Genomic DNA, 19,453 nt, shown 5'->3' with positions numbered 1-19,453 from the left:
TTAAGCGGGAAAGAATATTTGTTTTTTTAAAGTGTGTGTACATGAAATGCAGTTCGTATTATGAAATGCAGATTAATCACTACAGATATGTAAGCGAATTCATATTATAGTATGGTAGCGTTCCTACTGATAATTGAAAAAAAAGAATAAAGAGTGTTTTATGTCATTCTTGAAAAACGTGTTCTGCAACAGAACGTCTTAAAATTAACAAAATTGAATTCAAAGTTGAAAAGTAAGAAAATATTTTACAAATTTTTTGATGAGATAAAGAGATTTATTTTATTAATTTCTTCGTTCGACGATCTTAAATACTCATATTTTTTCTTTACAATTAAAATTATAATGCGATTATTTACAGAAACATTTTATCATCGTAATACCTTTGCTTGTAATACTGAGTGTAATACAAGTAACATTATATATCCTAGTAGTTTGACGAAGTAGTAGCGTAGTTGTAGTAAGTAGTAAACATTAGTAGTAGTTACGACGAAGAAAGAGATTCATCAAATAAATACATCTTGTTATCGATTCTTTAGTATCTTTTGGGACATTTTTCATCTCCGTTATCTTTTATTCAGATATTCTTGTATTTTTTTCAGCTTCCGAATATATCCTGTTGAAATAACTGTAAATTACTTTCTACGTTGTAAATATTACACTTGTATCGCATTATGATCACGGATATATAAATTATTTCTTAACAATAAAGATTGAATTTGAGCAACGGTTTTATATATGTTCTCTCAAATGACTATTTGTATCATTTTTGGAGAATTTCTGATATTACTTATTTTTTTTTAAATTAGAATATGTCGAGTGAGGCATCCCAGAAAAACATATAATGTGGTTCAATAAGACCGTAACTGCTGCATTTTATTTTTTTTTATCGTTCGGCCTATTGACTTTCCTTGAAGGGTATAAACTGAAGCATTTTCATTAAACCGTATTTTTAGCGATTAATTGTGCTTGTTGTAAGCGGATGATTTACGGAGTTTACTTGTTTTACCTCCAGAAACATCTAATTCACAGCCGTGATCGAAACGTTTTGCTACGAAGCGTGCGGTTTTTAATTATGATAAAAACGTCGTCGAGAAGAAGGCGAGTTACAATTATAACTAGGTCGGTGGATGAGGAAGCAGGCCCCAACTGCGTATTAGTATTACCTCCGTAACAAAGGTGGATGGTGTAACGGGTGACTACAAGACGGTTGTTTTGAGATAGGGTTTAGTCGCTTTCACCGTTCGGCCTTACCGTACCGGTTGTAACCTCACTCGAGTCAGTCAGTCGGTTGTCGTATCGAGAACTGTGCGCTCGATCCTGTCGAGAAAGTGTTAGTCAGTGTGTCATCGCCTTCTTTGTCGTTCGGCTACTTTACTCTGTCATCTCTTGTGCATTTTTAAATTTGTTGTTGTACTTATATTTATTACAGATTACAACAAAAGCTGTTGCCACGAGTTAGTGTATCAAAAAAGGTAAAATTACTGTTTTTATATACGTTTTAACGATAATTATTTGTGGATTCATCGAGTAGCCGCAGAAATAAAATAATTTGTTGTTCATTAAGAAAAGAAATGATAACGTTAGTTAAAGTTGTTTGTAATTTTTTAAGAAGGGAAGTTTGTGACAAGTTTATTTATTTATTGTATCTATAATAAGTGGAATTTAATTTTGCAACGATAAATGTAGGCTATTTATATTTTGTAATTTTAATGATCGTTATTTATATCTTTTAGTTTAACATTTTAGGTAATCTTATTTTACTGTAGAAATTATTCTGTGCAACATAATCGGATGCTGAGATGCATCAAAAATCTTATTTTATTCTTGCAGATTTCTGTTGCGTAAATTCTTTTAAGACAAACATTATCGTACATCTTTTAATTGATCGCTCGATCTAATCGTTTACCAGGGAGTGTTTTAGTATCTATTAACCTTTGACAGTCGGTTATTTCGTGTGCACGTAAGATTGTGATTTTATTTTGTTCGTAATGAAAAAAGTAAACCTAAATCGGTTTTAAATAGTTATAAAAACTAATCCGATTAAGAAGTTAAAAGTATAATTTCTTATTAGCGTTCGTAAGTTGTGACTTATTGGAGACTCTTCCTGGAAGGTATTTCCTGTATGGTTTACGTCTGCTTATAGGTTTTCTTATCGGTGTAGCCACTGGGGTGGCGGAGAGGAGGATCAGTCTCCCCCTATGACCTCGGTGTTAATTATGAAAGGACTACAGAAGCACGCAAGGTCGCCTATAACATTACAGTTTTAACATTTATTTAAATAGCTGTTTCTATTGTTCTGTAAATTAGATTCCCGTGTGCCACTTAAAAGATTAGTTGGTGTGATCGATCGATGTCGTATATTAAAAATTAATTTTAATTTGTAGAAATTTTCTTCCGGTTATCAACATTTTCTCGCATATCTGATGAGGCCGTATATTTTCTTTCCCGTAAAAAAAAAATACTGATACATGCCATTACAAGTGTATGAATTTAATGATTGCATTTCTTTATTTATTGTAATTAAAAAACCTTTGAATTCTTTTGTAATCACACTAATATATTAATTGGTACATTATTAATTTAATTGTATAGTTTTGCCGCTCTGTAATTATTGTTTTGATCGGTCCGTAATATCGACACCTATTTTTAACTTCATCGTATTATCGGTCTATTATTTTTCTTTTTAATCCGGTTATTCAACTTAATATTCCAACGTCTAATTAAGTTAATAAACGCATTTTATTATTTTATAATTGTTTATGTGCAAGCGAAAAAGAATCGTTTTCGAATTGTTTACTACATGTCCAGATATGTATTAACAAAATATTTATTTTAATTTTATTTTTTAATTATCATTTAGGGTATTGTGAATATTTATTTATTTATAACAAAAAAAGTTTTGGTATCATAAATAAATATAAAGAAATAATCGTTCGTAGTGGTTATTTAGTTAAAATTATTCTAGAACAAACCGAGTATTTATACGGTCTGAGAAATGCGCTGCAGTAGGCCTCTAAAATTGTTTCTATGTTTTTTAAGATGTTATGTGGTTTTTATTGATAATTTAAATTTATATCGGCGCTACAATTAATTATTTATATAAATTTAAAAACGTCTTGAAAAATTCAGAAACAACAATATAGTATAATTAATTCTTTAAATAGTGTTCTATAATTTATTTTCCTTAACTAACAGAACTTTAAACGATAAAGTTTTGAATTTATGCACGGGCGTAAAACGTTTTTTAATGGAGTATTTCAAACGTATTTTGTTCAGACAGTCGGATTATTTTTATTTTAATGGATCGCATACTTTTTCAAAAATGTTAAATGCATTCACATTCCGGCGAACCGTCTTTAATTAATTTGGATTATTAAGCGCCCTAAACGCTACGGTTGTGGGCGCAAGGTCATACATCACCCGAAACGACATGGCCGTACCTAAGAATGCCCGAGGCTTCTTGGATAAAGTAAGGAATGAAGGGATTTTTGCTCTGTCGGTTTCTTCGCTGTGGTGAATGCGCTATCGCATATCAGTAATAAGAAAAATATGCCACTAAAATTCAAATAATACATGGCTCCGACGAGTGTCATCATTCTACTCGCTGTAGAGACATGTCGCTTAGTGAAAACATCATTAATCTCAGAGAAAGATTACACGAATAGTGTGCCACTTGTACTAGATGCGTTTAGATGATTCATGTCCATATGGAAAATCGCAATTGGTATTGTTAGTATTATAAATTGATATATTAACTCTAGTGGGATTGAGTCTGTGAGATGTGTATGATCGTGATGTTTGCTGTTAGGTTTCAAGGCATTAGGCAAGTTTTAAATTAGGTTACTAATAAAAGGATTGAAAACTGGTTAGTACTGAACCGTAACTTTCATTATTATTATTATTATTATTATTATTATGTAAAATGTTTTTTATTCACAAGATATATTCTACATTTACGTCGTTGTGTGTGTATTGTGTACTCCAGGAAATAATATCGATGTGCATTCAACTGTTATTAAATTGACGTGTTACCTTTTACCTTTCTCTATTAAGAAAACACATAAACTTGCGCCCACATATCCGCACATGTTAGTAAGCGGTAGGTAACATATCAGTTATCGTATACTTATTTAAGTCGACTTACAAATACGTTGTACCGTTGCAGAGTAATATTATTAGTTGCATTTTAATACTACGCTTTTTATTAGTAAAGTAAAAGTAAATTACATTTTTTTTTTTTTTTTTTTTTTTAGTAAAATGTTTTAGAAGCGATAATATTATTTAAAACTTCGATATGCTGTATGACTTCAAATTAGACTTTAAGTATATAGAATGAATTAATATAATATTCATGCAGAACGCATTTATTATTAGTTACTTTTTTTTTACATAACATTGAAATTAATTTCCTGCTAGAATTCTTATTGTATCCATTTGATTTTAACATAGAAATTAAATAACTATTAACTACTTTCGTCTAATTTCCGTGAGCAATAAACTTTTTTTTCTAGATGTGACGAGGAATGTTTCAGAATTTTAAATAACTTTGTGTAAGCAGTGTAAATGTAAACGTTTACATTTATCCTGCCATTAGTAAAATAAATAAAGTGAAAGTCGTGGAAAAGTTTTATACGACCGAAGCAAATTAACAAAAAAAAAATCGTTATTAAGTTTTATAACAAATTTTATAAACTTTTAAGAATGTTTTGTAATAAACTACTAAATTTGTTGTTTTTCTTTGGTGGTTAGGTCACGGCACTCCTTCGGAGTAGTTGGCATTACTGAGCAGTTCTTTAAAGGCGTGAACCTTTAATTGCTAGGCAATCAAATGATAATGGGTACTTGTTAACTGAAAATATAAATATATAAACGGTGAAGTATTGTACAAGTTGTTCGGTTTAGGTCCGCTGCTTGTCTATTGTCGTAAATGCAACCGTTGTTGGCGACACGATTCACTCCCAGAAATGATGGTAGTCAGCTTCACGAGCAAAACCGTCTTCTTCCAGGCATTCTAGGAAAATTAAGACCGACGTTCTTTCCAGGTGTGTCTTATCAAATTTAACATACAATTCTAACGAGTACGCACCCCAAAATGCGAGTGAAATTCAGCATAAAACAATCGTCGCAGATTATTGCATTTTTTTTTTTTACTGTTAGTACTTTACGTGTATCCCAGATATAAGAAAGATCGGGTTAAATAGTGCGAAAGAATTAATGACTGTTCTGTTGAAAAATAACGCATTATATATGATAGTGTTGTGATAGCGATGTAGGTGAGTTATTGCTCAGCTTATAACAAAATCCTTTTGGTTTTCCATGGTTATCTAGAAAACTCAGTAGGTTAACGATTTAGCAGAAATTAGCTTTTGTTTACTGTTATGTTAGTCGTTTTGTTGTTTTTCTTCCTAGAAAAAGTTATACAGTTCTTATTTTTACTTGATGTAAAACTAGGAATAAAATTCAATTTCTGGAGGAAAAGTCAATTTTTGGAATTATTGTAAGCTTAATAGGATCTGACGTTGGATGAAGATCGTTTTGGTTACTATAAAATAGTCAAATTTTTTTTGTTGTAAAGATTCATTACATTTATTATTATTATTATTATTATTTTTTTTTTTTAGCTTACGTATAGAGATCTGGATCTAAAAATTGAATTTAAACTAAACGCTGATTTAATCTTATTGAGATTAAATCAGCGTTTAGTTTGGCTGGAGCTTAATAAGTTTTTCCTGTTCAACATTCAAATTGTGCAGAATGTTAATTTTCAGTTACAATAACTTTTATTTTTTCTGACGATTGGTTCTTGTTTGTTCGTGTTTAAATTCTGTAGTTTTTTAGTGTTCTGAATATCTTATTTATAATACAATAATATTTTTTTTGTATTGTTTAGATTGCGTTTTAGCGTAAAATATTACGATAAATCGTATGCCGATTTCATGAAGATTGAATTTCACCTATTAATGCAGAGATGACTTCATTGAAAGCGATTATCCGACCGGATTATCCGACCGTGCGCATTCGTTTCCAAATCCCCACACGTTCTTCCGTACCCACAATCTTCATACTCTTTTTGTAATATCAAAAATACGCTGTAAAAAACTATTTTAATGACTTAACGTATTATACATATTTGTAGCAGGTATGATAGATTAAAAAAACCTAATTTACCTAACTACGGCAGTTGTAATAACAATATTAGTACTTGTTCGAGTGAATTCTAAAGTAGAAATATTAGCTTACGTGTTAATTCAAAAATTTGAATTTTAAATCCGGAAATCGCTTCTTGGTCATTTACTTATTCTAATTTAAAAAATTACGGTTTTTATTATAGATTGTAATTCATTATCAAAACCGTAAAAGTTATTCAGCGATCGATACAACTAATTAATGTTTATGAATGGTGAATCAATCATATATGTTACTCACACACATACTTTACGCATTTTGATTAACGTACTGTAAAAGTGTAAACATTCCATTTTTATAACGGAGAAATTAAAAAGATATATTTTGATGTGGATAGATATTCCATGTGGTTATCATAAACGTTCAATTGTCTGTACGAAAATCTTTCATAAAAGAAACGATCTAGTTTCTATTTAAAATCGGGTACTCTTAGTCGCATAGTCGCAAGACTGTTTTCTAATTAGTCGGCCTAATCGATAGCGTTTTCCATTCGGTAACCGAAGTCTACGATCTTTAGCTATTGAAAAACCGATAAGCCTTAGCGTATTAGGATAATTTGCAGCGGGATTTGCGCGTTAACTTTGTGTTTATGGTCGTATAGCGTGTATTTTGTTTTCATAATGAAGCGGCAGGTTCGCGGGTCGATTCAGTACGGATTAGTAACGATAATTTTGCATTAACAGTCGCTTTTTGGTAGATTTAATTCCTTTCTCTTTACTTGTATAATGTTAATTTTATTACCGATAATAACGTTACGTACGGTTTACTTGAAACCAGTCGATCTATGAAGTAAATCAGGATGTTATAAGAAGGTCGTCTGCCCTTTGAAGGTGAGGTTATAACGACATTAATGTAAATGAGTGCGCGCGTGCACGTGTTTATGTCTAGGTATTACATCTATACATGCCGACCGTTCTACCTTCAATAGTTGGAATAGCAAGTCGATAAAGTACTGAATCGCATGTTTATTTTAAAATATATGTTGTTTTATTATCCGGCACATTATTATAATTGGATCTGGTTTATTGTTTTTGCAAACGAGTAAGCATATTCGGTGAAAAGAGGTCCACACTTCTCCTAAGTCGTCTACTTCTGAGACTTTTCAGTCATTGTAATACATCCGATATCTTTTTGAAGCAGAACGTTGTCTTTATTAGTTGTAATATTATTATTATTAATGGATTTTTTTACCGGTTAAGATTCGATTCTTCACTCTTTTTATTGTTCTCTATTAATCTTTTAATTGAAAAACGATTGCTTTAACCGTAGTTTTCAGTTCTTCTTTATACATAATTTTAATTCTTAGCTTCTACCACAACGTTCTCCTTTACCCAGTAAACTAACTCCGAATGTTTTGATAATACGTAGTCTTACATTACGCAGTATTTTGTAACAATGTATAACTTATACAGCTTCTTTCTCATTAAATTAATATCGTTGATTTTCAATAAATAAATAAATTTATAAAATTCCTTATTGGAATTGTTAATATTTAGTTTATCTCTGTCTCTTACGTGGATTATCATTAGTAATAGGTTCTGATAGAACCATTAGAAATTGGTTTCTAATTTCATTAGAAATTCTCTAATTACGATTTATAATAGATAAAATAATTAAATTTAGCTTAATGATCCTTTATCGCAATAATTTGTAATAAAATAATGGAGGTGAAACGTTGTTACAGAGGATTTTTTATTTTGTCAAATCAGAAAGCGTCGGGAACTGACTACTATCGGCGCAATCAAGATTGAAGCTTAATGAAAATAAAAAACCCTCGCTCAGATTTCGAAACAATTTTATAACCCTTTAAGATAATTTTATCCTGCAGTTGATATTACACATTTATTTTTTACTGATTATTTCAAATATATTTTAACGATTAGAAGGAAAATTACCAATTTTGTGCATACCTTGATTTCAATCGCTTGAAACTAAATTACCACTGGGCCGATCGCGTTCCTATTTTTATATTAGCTAGCCCATCGTATTACCGGATCACCTACCAAATTTCAGATCGGTACCGTTAACCGTTTTTATTTATTCGATTTGTAAAACCATGTTATGTATGGTTCTATACGACATACAAACTAGATAAGTTAAGAAACCGGGTTAAGTTACCTGTCATCGTATTTAAATTGATGAATATGGTACTTGATATTTTCAAGGTATTTTTATTTTTTAAAAACACACTTCTTTAGTGAAACCACTGAAAGAGGGGGAAAACACTATCATATTCAAAGGCACAGGGAACTTAAGTCTCTCTAAGTTTGCTCACCGTAGCTATGTATATTCCTTATTAATACAAAACCGTACCAGAATAATACTGTTCTTATTTCGTTATTAGTAATTTTTAAATCGGTAACTATGGCGTGAGGCATTAAGTTCAGTATGTTGTTAAAATAATTAGAAAAAAACAATAGTTATTACCAGTTAGTAAGTAACGTAGGTCTAGAACCGTTATATCGTAATGCGTACGGTTTGTCGAGTTAGGATATACCGTCTATCCGAAAAAGGAAAGAACTTGCTGATGAGCCATTTCTTATTCTTTCAATCGTCTCAGTAAAGCTATAAATAAAACTCCCTAACAAATGTATGTTCGGCAAAACATTTTCAAATGCCATTTTCATCGATTTAAAATACAATGAAGGTTGTTTTTGAAACCTTGTTTCGTGATAGTATATGGATCTTTTCCACTACGGGACTGCACGGCCTAAACCCTTTTCTGTTGAAGTCTGATGTTATTAAAATAATTCTTAAACAGTAATTAATGATTTAATGAATTTATTATTTAAATAATCAAAACAATACTGTTAATTAGTCGAGATTAGCGAGGGTAGGTTACGGTTTGGTTAGATTATGTTGATTTAACCCACCGGGTTGGTCTAGCGGTGAACGCGTCTTCCCAAATCAGCTGATTTGGAAGTCAAGAGTTCCAGCGTTCAAGTCCTAGTAAAGGCAGTTACTTTTATACGGATTTGAATACTAGATCGTGGATACCGGTGTTCTTTGGTGGTTGGGTTTCAATTAACCACATATCTCAGGAATGGTCGAACTGAGACTGTACAAGACTACACTTCATTTACACTCATACGTATCATCCTCTGAAGTAATACCTGAACGGTAATTCCCCTAAACAGGAAAAGAATGTTTCCTGTTTAGCCTCCGGGAAAAGAAAAGAAAAGATTATGTTGATTCGTATACTGACGAATCTTTGTACATCAACATAACCTACGCTCGCTAACCTAGTTTAGTTAACGTTAAGTATACAAATTGCATACAATTTCCTACTTATTAGTAATAAAAATGATATTTAAATGTAACACATAACTTTTTCATTATTGAATAAAGTTTCTGCAAATCGAATAACTCGCACACAGTTGAAGCTACAGATCTGAAAGTTGATTATAAGCTAATGAATGGGCTAGCTTGTGTAAAAATTTGTAAACGATTGCCCTTGTAGTTTTTTTGTAATAAGCGATGAAAGTTAAGCTACACAACAGAATGTAAAAAAAACTGTGCCTTTTTCGCTTTCACCACGATAACTTATAATAAAAAATTAGATTATTATTGTTTTTTTAAACTTTAATGTCAGTCACCACATGCAGAATAAAGTATCTAAAAAGATGATGCGATTGGTTTTGAAATCTGATGGACAGTTTTATTTTTATAAGATTCAAATTCGAGTGCCTGTACTTTCTGGATTGATACCATTCTCGTTCTTCTATATTGAAGGAACGTTGCCTTTCTAAATTTTCTGTTCTCATCGAAACTGCGTGATCCGCTACAAATAAATCTTGTCTAAATTTCAAAAAGGTATTTGCTAAAATTGGTGATAATTTGGTTGCCTACAACATTTCCAATTACTATTTAGGTAATTTTATTTTCCTTCGGTTTGCCTTGTTTGATTGTTGGAATAACTTCCTTTACTGCCGTACTCTATTTGAAACCGAATTGGTTTACGTGAGTATCCTTCCTCACCTCTCAAATTGTATTTCTTTGTAAAATATTTCATTTATATTTTTATAAACGACTTGTAGATTTATATTTCAGTAGTTTTCGTGTTTATCTAATCCTTTATCATTTAATAAATTTTGAATTAAACGTTATCGTTTCAATCGAAGCGCACTTTCCACCTTAGTGAATTGTGTAAATATTAACTTAGTCTTAAGTTTAAACAGCTTAGTAATTGTGATAGCTTAGCATCTCACCTTATTTGCATTAAATTACGATGTTAAGGTGGTGTGCTCCGAAATCATTACTATATTTCCAAAACTATTTTAATTAGTTTTTCTGCGTAGTTTGTTTTACATTCCTTAACTACTGTTTATTATGTTAACTCTTCATTCAATATATTTGTTACTAATATAATTTGGCTTCGTTTTTCCTATTCTTTTTTTCCTATTATATTTTAATTTTATATAATTTAATTTTTTACGACCGATCATCTTTTCTTCCTGTTTTCCTTCAATTTTTCTTATTTTTGAAACGTATACAGCTTTCTTCTGCCTTCATCGTTTTCTAAACCTTTACAATTTTTTAGTCTATTCGACATTTCCAATATCTCGCTTGTTATTCATTGTAACATTAGAATCCAATTTCTCCTCTCCTGCCTTATTTGTCTCCTCTTTTTTGAATTTATCCGTTAATTCTTGCTTAATTTGCTTTTGATGATAATGAAATTTCAACTTTAATTCTTTAACCCTGTTCTGTTCGAGACTTTTTCAGTTTTAAATTTCTACCTACATTTCATTATAAATTAATTTGGACATCACCCGTGCATATCTATGATAGGATTTTTTTAAAGAATTTTCGTTTCAGTTAATTTTTTTTTTTCATTTGTTTGACGTAGTTCGTAATCCTCTTTTAATTTATCTACTCCCTTCTTTCACCTATTATAGATTCTGAAAATCCCTTTACTGTCGGCTTTTCGTACCTGATCATAAAGTTAACGAACCCTAATTACGAAATTATTTGGCAGTTAACGTTCTTCTTTGTACATAATAGCTATTATGTAAATATTTTTTATCAAATAAATTAAATCAAGCTTTTATTCGATGTTTTCAAAACCAGTATTTACCGGGGTAAACCATTTGTACAGGATTTATGCACCAGACGAGTTCCGGGCTGATTTGACCTCATCTAGTGACTGAAAAGTTTAAAATTTATAACGAATATTAACAACAGTTAGAGTAAACTACGAAATACCAATTCATATAGCGGTTCTAAAGTTATGAACGTACAGAGATATTTATGAAATTTAACAAATATTTACAAAAATGTTTAAGGGATTTTGCTTGTGGAGCATGCAGACCTCTACATTCAATTACGATGTATTTAAATGTAGATTACAACTAAATATTTCGTAGAGACATACAAAGTATGAATGTTACGGCTTCACAAAAAAAAATATTGTCAAATTTTATCTCTGAAAAATCGCACGGTTATATCTTGTATTAGAGTCTTAATCGAGAAAAACCCAGCAGTGAAACAGAGTCTGGCTTGTACAAATATAAATCGACCATTTTTCATACATTAATATTATTTAAATATTAGTTGTTTTTTATTTATGGTTCTTTCACTATGTGCAGGGTATTAATAACGGTGATACGGTCCTTCCCAAGTGGTGGTATGCATGCAAATCCGATTCATTGGTTATGAAACTTAAATTATTACTGAATTATGACCGTGTAGTTTAGATCTTTATTTATAAATAACTTATGCAGTAGAAAATGTTTACGACAATATTTCAGGGTCCGGTTATCGTTAAAACTGTTTTGATGTATTACTTTAACACGCAGATACTGCAGTTGACCGGATGAATATGTACCGTTTATTAAGGTTTATTATATGTCAGTATTTTTTTATAGTTTTTTATTATATACTGGTTGCGCTGTATTTTTTTCCGATGAGTTGGAAGGTAATTAAAATTTTACTATAAAAATCAAGGGTGATCTTATTTTAATATAAAATATTCCCGATATATTTGCTGTCAATTATGCAATTTTATTTCATCACTGATGTTTACCTAAGTAAAAGTGAAAGGAAACCAAAGAAAAACAGTATTTTTAAATACCATTTAACTTTTACGTCAAACGCATGAAAAAAAGTGGCTTATTAGTTGTCATCTAATGTTAGGTTTTTTCACTTAAATTAATTTCTGTGAGTTTATCTAACATTCAAGTTTTGTTCAATAGTCTGTAATCAATGAAATTCATATTATTATTGTTCCGATAGTTTTCTGTTTTACCCGCATGCTTTGTTTTGAAGTCAGAAAATTTGGTCTAAATTGTAGAAATTTGATCTACATTCATCAGTATAATCTAACAACCTAACGCGTTTCTGCTCCTCGTGGTCAACGTTTAGTAAGCATTTATTTCACGCTTTTGATTCATCGTTATGTCTGTGAGCTCATGCGTAAGTAGCTTTTTTGTAATTGTAACACAAATTTTTCTCTCTCTTTACTTTAACTACTATTAAGTTTAATAGTAGAAAAGTATTGTTTACGGTCCATCAAGTGATCTCAGATCAAGGTGAACAAGCTTTTCTTGGTGATTGGGAGGATTTTATCCAACGTGCAGAAAACCCAGTTATATTATCCGGTGATTTTAACTCACAATATCTGGAGCTTGAGGGAATGATTTCCACAGGGAATGATTTTCCAGGATACATTCTGGCAGCTTTGTTCCCAGCACTTGGGCTTGTTCATAATGAGCACTTTTTACCATCTTATGTTGGTAGGGGGCGTGGGTTGATTGTGGACCCACGCGACCTATCTGCTCAGCGACCTCCGAGCAGATAGCACCTAGGATTCGAGACTGGAAGCTTCTTTCTGATGAAATCGCAAGTGACCTTCTAGCGATTATCTTCGAGTTCTAAATTGTTAGCTGGACGTATGGTGCGTCCTCAGCGATGGAAATCGAATGAACTCCAGGACGCCCGTGTTGTCGATAGAATTACTACAGTTTCGAACAACCCAATTACACCTGAGAGCCTATCGGAAGCTGTTACTGAAGAATGTCGACGTGGTGGGACGCTAAATAGTAATCGTAGACAACGAGTATATTGGTGGTCCAGTGACATTGTGGAGAAACGGACCGCGGCGTTTGCGGCCAGGAGGAAATTACAGAGGGTCAATAGACGTGCTGGCCGGATAGTCGAGGAACTCCTTCAGGATTACCTGCGTGCAAGGGGATCGAGAAGAATTGGCTCTTCAACACACATCTGATGGGAACATCCGTGCGTGCCAAATTAGGTCAACTTATGGGAAGCCATAAAGGACCGCGGTCGTCCAAGAGGCGAATTACTCTGCAGGTGGCTTTATCCATAATTTTCTGTGCGGCGTCTGCCTGGATGGATGCATTTACCAGTAAAAGGAACATTGATAGGCTGTCTGTTCAGCGGCAATTGCCATCAAAATTATTGCGGCATACAGGACTTTTTCCCGTAATGCTGTTGAAGTGATTTCGGGTAACCCTCCCGTTCTGCTGAGGGCTCAAATGCTGTACAGGGTGTATAACGGAATGCCTAAAGTTGAGGCTAAACAAATCCTTTTGAGAGATTGGCAGGAAGTCTGGAATGCTTCTCGTACGGGAGAATGAACAAGATGCATTATACATAACATTGATCTGTGTGTTCAGCGTGGGTTTGGGAAGGTGGGATTCTACCTCTCCCAGTTGCTAACCGGGCATGGGGAGTTTGAGGGGTACCTGTGCCGGTTTGGTAAACGCGCTACCTCTGCTTGTAGGTACTGCGAATCACAGGACACACAGGAGCACACCATATACCACTGTTTAGGTGGGACGGTGTTCGACAGGAGCTGGGTTTGATCTGGCTTACTCCAGAGAGGACTATGGATTATATGCTTTCCAGTAGGCAGGCCTGGGGAAATGTGGAGAAGCTAGCTACTAGAATATTGAAGATAAAATCCTGTGACGGTTGGGACCTCGATCGTGTGTAATCATGCGTGTGTTTAGTTAGGGAGGGCAGCCTCAATCTGGAGAGGGCGATTCGCCAAGGTGGGCCGTTCTTGATGAGGGATCGGGGACCCCTTGCGGTAGTATTTTGTATAATGACAACTGGATAGCCTCATATAGGAACACTGCTAAAAAACTGCACAGGAAGTGGGGTAATCTAATGGGTTGCTAATAGTAATAGCTTACTATTATAATATAAAATAAAGATCCGACTGGCGGCCATACTGCCGCTAGATGGGAAGAGCTGTTAGAGTAGAAAGGACACCGCCTACGCTGTTCTATGCTTAATTGCGGGCCCGACGTAGAGAGTAAGGAAAAAAAATAAAAATTGAACTCAGAGATTTTTGCATTTTAGGGTCTGTAAGTCCATTGCGAGATTTTTAAAGTTGTAAAAATGTTTGGTAAAAAAATCTTTTATGTTGGTGCGTCGCCCATTAAATCCTTTTACATCTCAATACCAGAATATCAAAAAAATGTAAAGTTTAGCGTGATGTCTTTTATACATGGGGTATTTATTGCATTAAAATTTGGAACTGACATTAGGCGGTGAGGAGATACTTGATGTTAGGAGAGGGGTCATTATATCTGAGTATACAGATTGGTGAAAAGCTTACTTTGACGCTTTTCAAATGCTAGTCATGATATTCATGCAAGACAAAAGAGTTCTTTCCTTATTTTATTGTTCTTATTACTTTATTATACTTGAAATTTGACATCATTTCCATAAACAGGAAATTGATGCTTTTCAGTTTTAGTAATGATATGTTAGGGGGCTGAGTTGAAATGGGTTTTATCTAGTGGTGCGAAAAATTTTACTTTTTTGGTGCATTTTTAGCGCTAGTCTATAAATTTACAGTAATTATCGAATCCAGAGTTAGTATGTTTCTTAGTAGCATATATGCGGATATATAGGTTTTGTGCTACAGTTCATTTTCCCAAGTCTTCTCTTTAGTATGGCCCATAAATTTTCAATAGGATTCAGGTCGGGGGAGTTCCCTAGCCACGAGAGCAGTCCAAGTTTTTGGTTTTTGAAGAACTCTTTTGCTTTTTTTGACGTGTGACGTGATGCAAGGTCCTGCTGGAAAATTAGTTCTGGGTTTTTCTGGATAAGTGGAACTATTTTTCTTTGGCTTATGTTAATGTATCAGTCCGATTTCATCATCCCATCCACAGAAGGGATGGAATGATCGATCCCATCCCTTCACATAAAGGCCCAGAACATGAAGGGAACTTCTGGCCCTTCATGTATAAAACATATTTTTGGCTGGGTGTTTGGGAGCTTGTTGCAGGTGTGCTGGCGTAGTAGTCTTCTCATCTGTTGACTTACGAATGTAGACTACTCTTTGCTGTGGATAAAGAAATGAGTCGTCTAAAAAAATAACTATTTTCCACATATTAATTTTTCATTCTTTATGTTCTTTTGCCTATTGAAGTCTTTATTGTCTTCATGACCTGTGTCAGTAACTGCTTCTTTTTAGGTTTTCGAGCAGTCCTTCCCACTGCCAACAATCTTCTACGAACTATCACATCAGATTCATTAATTCTTGTGGCTCTCAAATCCCTATTAAGGTCAACAGCGTGACAATCGTGGATTAATTTTCATTTTTTTGATTAGTAATCGATTTTGTTTTCTTTTTCCGTCCAAATTTTTGTTTTCTCTTTGGAGAGATGGAATCTGTTTCCCTAAACCTTTTCACGATTTCATTTATAGCCCCTAACCCGACACTACAATCACTGGCAATCTGTATTTGTCTGTGTTGGGACAGAGCAACAACTTTTGACCGCTTTCGTGGAATTATATACTTTGTATTAATTGTAAACATATAACAGAAAATCACAAGGTCACCATAAACTGATAATGAATTATAAAAGCACAAAAACCAATAATTCTGTTTGTGTATGAACTAACAACATAACCTGAAAAAACAAACAGCAGCAGTCTGCCACAGAATGAAAATTCCCTTCAACAGAACAAAAATTCCCTTTGTTCGGATTAATTTGTTCGCTACTGTATATATTGTCGGGAAATTTATGCAACTCGTTGCTGATTTTTGTGTTTTGTTTTTAGTACTTTGAAGGTAGCTAAATGAAAAACATATATTCATTTAAGTTATTAAAAAGATATTTAAATGACTGTTACTTTAGCGTGGCTGGAATATTTCCTACCTTTCCTTCGAAAACAGGGATTCACTAATACATCTCGAAGATAATTACGTATAGGCGAATCGTATCAAGTTAACATAATTATTTTCTTGTTGATTACAGTGGTTTAGTTTCGTTGTAGTTATCATCCCGAGTTATGTTCACAGCTGTTAGTCACTTTACGGTACAGCTGGCAAATCTTTAGATTTAAAGCTATTTTTATTAAATGTATCTTAACTATCTATTTAAAGTACAGTACCATTACAGTTTATACAATTACTTTAACAGCGTGCGATGTGCTTGCCAAAACGGAATTCAGTCGGATAACTTCCATTTAGTAAATGGTGTCATTGAATAAATCTCATTCTGTTATTTAAATAATCGTTCTTATAGATCGGGATATTTTGATACATCTTTAGAGCGATAAACGGGTTTTCTTATATAAAATGTAAATGCTAGACCCGCATTTGATCCGATTCCTTTTTGCTGTTTAGGCCGGAGTTAAATCACTGTATAAAATATCCGGTTTTCGTCACCTATTATAACGGCATGATGTACTGTCTGCGAGTTTACACTTAATGTTTTTTATTACTGTTATAAATATCAACATTGTGTATTTCAATATTAGTTTTAATACTACTTTTTAACAAAACAAATAATATATTTCTACAGTTCACTGTCTAACGGTTACTAATAGGTCCGAATATTTTTTGTAATATATTTTGGCTTAACTGTATATATATATATATATATATATATATATATATATATATCACATACAGACTTGCGTATGTGTCAGACACACAAAAACGCACTCTTGCACTTCATTGAGCCTTTCGATTTTTTTTTTTATTTCTCATGCTTAGAAACGGAAGTTCGAAAATTTGAGTTTCAGTTCTCAGTCAATGGCCTCATTAACTTAATAACTTCCTAATATTGTTTTAGCTACAATATACAACAACAAAAAATTATAGATTCTACGTTCAGTATATTTCATTGTAATGAAAGTACCGTATAATTTAATTGGATTTTACTTGGAACCCTTTTTTATTTTGGTTTCTTATACAATAAAGTGAAAATCTTTTTATACATTTTATCTTGCTAATGTTACTTCATGCGTTGTGCTGAGTGAATACGAAAATATATTTTGGGACGGCTGTCTCAATACTGCTCAGCTTTTCCACATCCTGAGTAAAAAAAAAAAAAATTAAGCTGTGAATCTTACTTACTTAAATAAGTAAGTGTACACTTAACTAATTTATGTGTACACAAACACATAAATAAGTAAGTCTCTTTTTAGTAACAATAAATAAAGAAATATGTAAATTTAACATCTATATTAACCTTAACAGCTCCAAATAAAGTAAATGAGGCTTCAGTATTTTAATACTTTTTACACTGACCACGTAGATAAATTATTTTGTGCAGTCGATGTTGTTCTGTTGTTAACAGAAATGTCTGTTAATATTCCTTCTTCAGTAACTTCAGCTGTACTGGGTCGACCAGGGTTTTTATCATCTAAAACGGTATCAGTGCGTTGAAATTTTTCTATAATTATGACAGCGATCGTAGAAATTGTATGATTAGGACCCTGCACTTAAAGGCATTCCTTCGTATGTTTTGATTTCTCCAAATAAAAATGTTATTTCTATTCTTTCTTGAATTTAAAAAAAATTTTTTTTTTTACCAAATTGGTTTTTTGTTTCGTAGATTTTTGTTTTTTTTTTTTTATCCAAACAAAGTTTCTATGTCAGGTTAAGCTGAAAAAGAAATTTATTGTACGATAGTGTGATTATATAAATAAGATTAAAGAAGTAGGTATTTTATTATTAATATTTACCTTAAAGGCAGGAAATGTATTGAGAATTATTGCTGTGTTTCCATATAGCAATTTTATCATTTGGGATATTTTCCAAGTTAAACCTGAAGAGCTGTTGCGCCCATTACATAAATTACAGTATTAAAAAATATGTGTATATTACAATTAATGCATGTAATTAGCAGTAGTAAAAATTAATCGGCCTTCAACCATTTAATTTTTTAAGTCCTGTAATCTTTTAAAGAAATACCTATCTCCCTGTTCTTTGACGAAATTTTACAACGGTTGGAAATACAGAATATTCAGAATCTGAGATATAATGAAGTTTTCTGACCGAAGTTTAGAAAAGGAAAATCGTTCAGTATTGCGTATTATGAAAGCGTTAGCGTTATAAGGACTTCAATTTACACCCATTTTTTCTTCCTTCGGTTAACATTATTACTTTTTTCGCATCAGACAAACAATTTTTTAATAAATCTCAAAAAATAACTGTTGTACAGCCGCGTCGTAAAATATGACGTTTGTGTTTAAACTATCTTATCTTCCTAAAAAAAAGTATAAGTAAAATGTGCAATTATTTCTTCATGAAACATGAAGTAAATTTTTTTATGCGATAAAAAAAAGTCACGGTTGTTTTCAGATTTTTATTTGTTGAGAATTCAAATAAATATTTACCAGAGAAAAATTGGTAAAGATAAAAATGTTTAATTTGTTTTAATCGTTTACTTTGCCAGGACATGCAAGCATTATATTTTGGCGAAGTTTCAATTCGAATCGAGAGATTAGTAAATCATCAAACGCGTTTTTTTTAATAATCCACATGAATGTCGCATTTTTAATGGATACATCACAGGAAGGCATCGTTTCGATTCTCGAAGATATCAATTTAAAATGAATGATACTTTGAAAATAAATTTAAATGGTGGCTTATAACAAACTTATGAAGGAAATAAAGATTAGATTTAATATCTTTATGTATTGCAGTGTCTGTTAGAATGGATCGGTTTGATTGCGTAATTACCTCGCGTTGCTTTTCTAAATATAGCCTTACAAATAAAACATTCTTCCACCTAATTTCCCTGATAATTGACAATATAAGAAAAAACATTATTGTCGCCTTACAAATTTTTATCGTAAAGAATTAATTCTTCTATTATATATTAATATTATATTAATATATAATATAATATAATATTAATATTATATATTAATATTATATTAATTAATTCTCTAGGCCAAGAATTATAAAAGTAATTACAGCGGAAGTACCTCTTTACCTGTAATTTCTCTTTTTAGTAACTAAATTTTACTAATCGTGTTTGTTTTTTTAAAA

The 19,453-nt window shown here is 32.2% G+C and overlaps 1 protein-coding gene across 3 annotated transcripts in view; it reads left to right on the top strand.

Annotated features, from left to right (window-relative positions):
- Positions 1-19,453, top strand: part of LOC142328271 (E3 ubiquitin-protein ligase RNF19A-like) — a 284,978-nt gene that overhangs the window by 45,553 nt on the left and 219,972 nt on the right. The window contains exon 1 of one of the 3 annotated variants that reach the window (XM_075371992.1): positions 1,455-1,472. The exons of the other annotated variants lie outside the window; for them this stretch is intronic. The gene's annotated coding sequence lies outside the window, so the exon portion shown is untranslated. Of the gene's footprint in view, positions 1-1,454; positions 1,473-19,453 lie in introns of those variants that run through there. 3 annotated transcript variants of the gene reach the window in all.

The sequence above is a fragment of the Lycorma delicatula genome, chromosome 1 (assembly GCF_047948215.1).
Source record: "Lycorma delicatula isolate Av1 chromosome 1, ASM4794821v1, whole genome shotgun sequence".
In the NCBI taxonomy this organism is placed as follows: domain Eukaryota; kingdom Metazoa; phylum Arthropoda; class Insecta; order Hemiptera; family Fulgoridae; genus Lycorma; species Lycorma delicatula.
The sequence above is the reverse complement of the archived record's forward strand: the minus strand, read 5'-3'. Positions and strand labels throughout refer to the sequence as shown.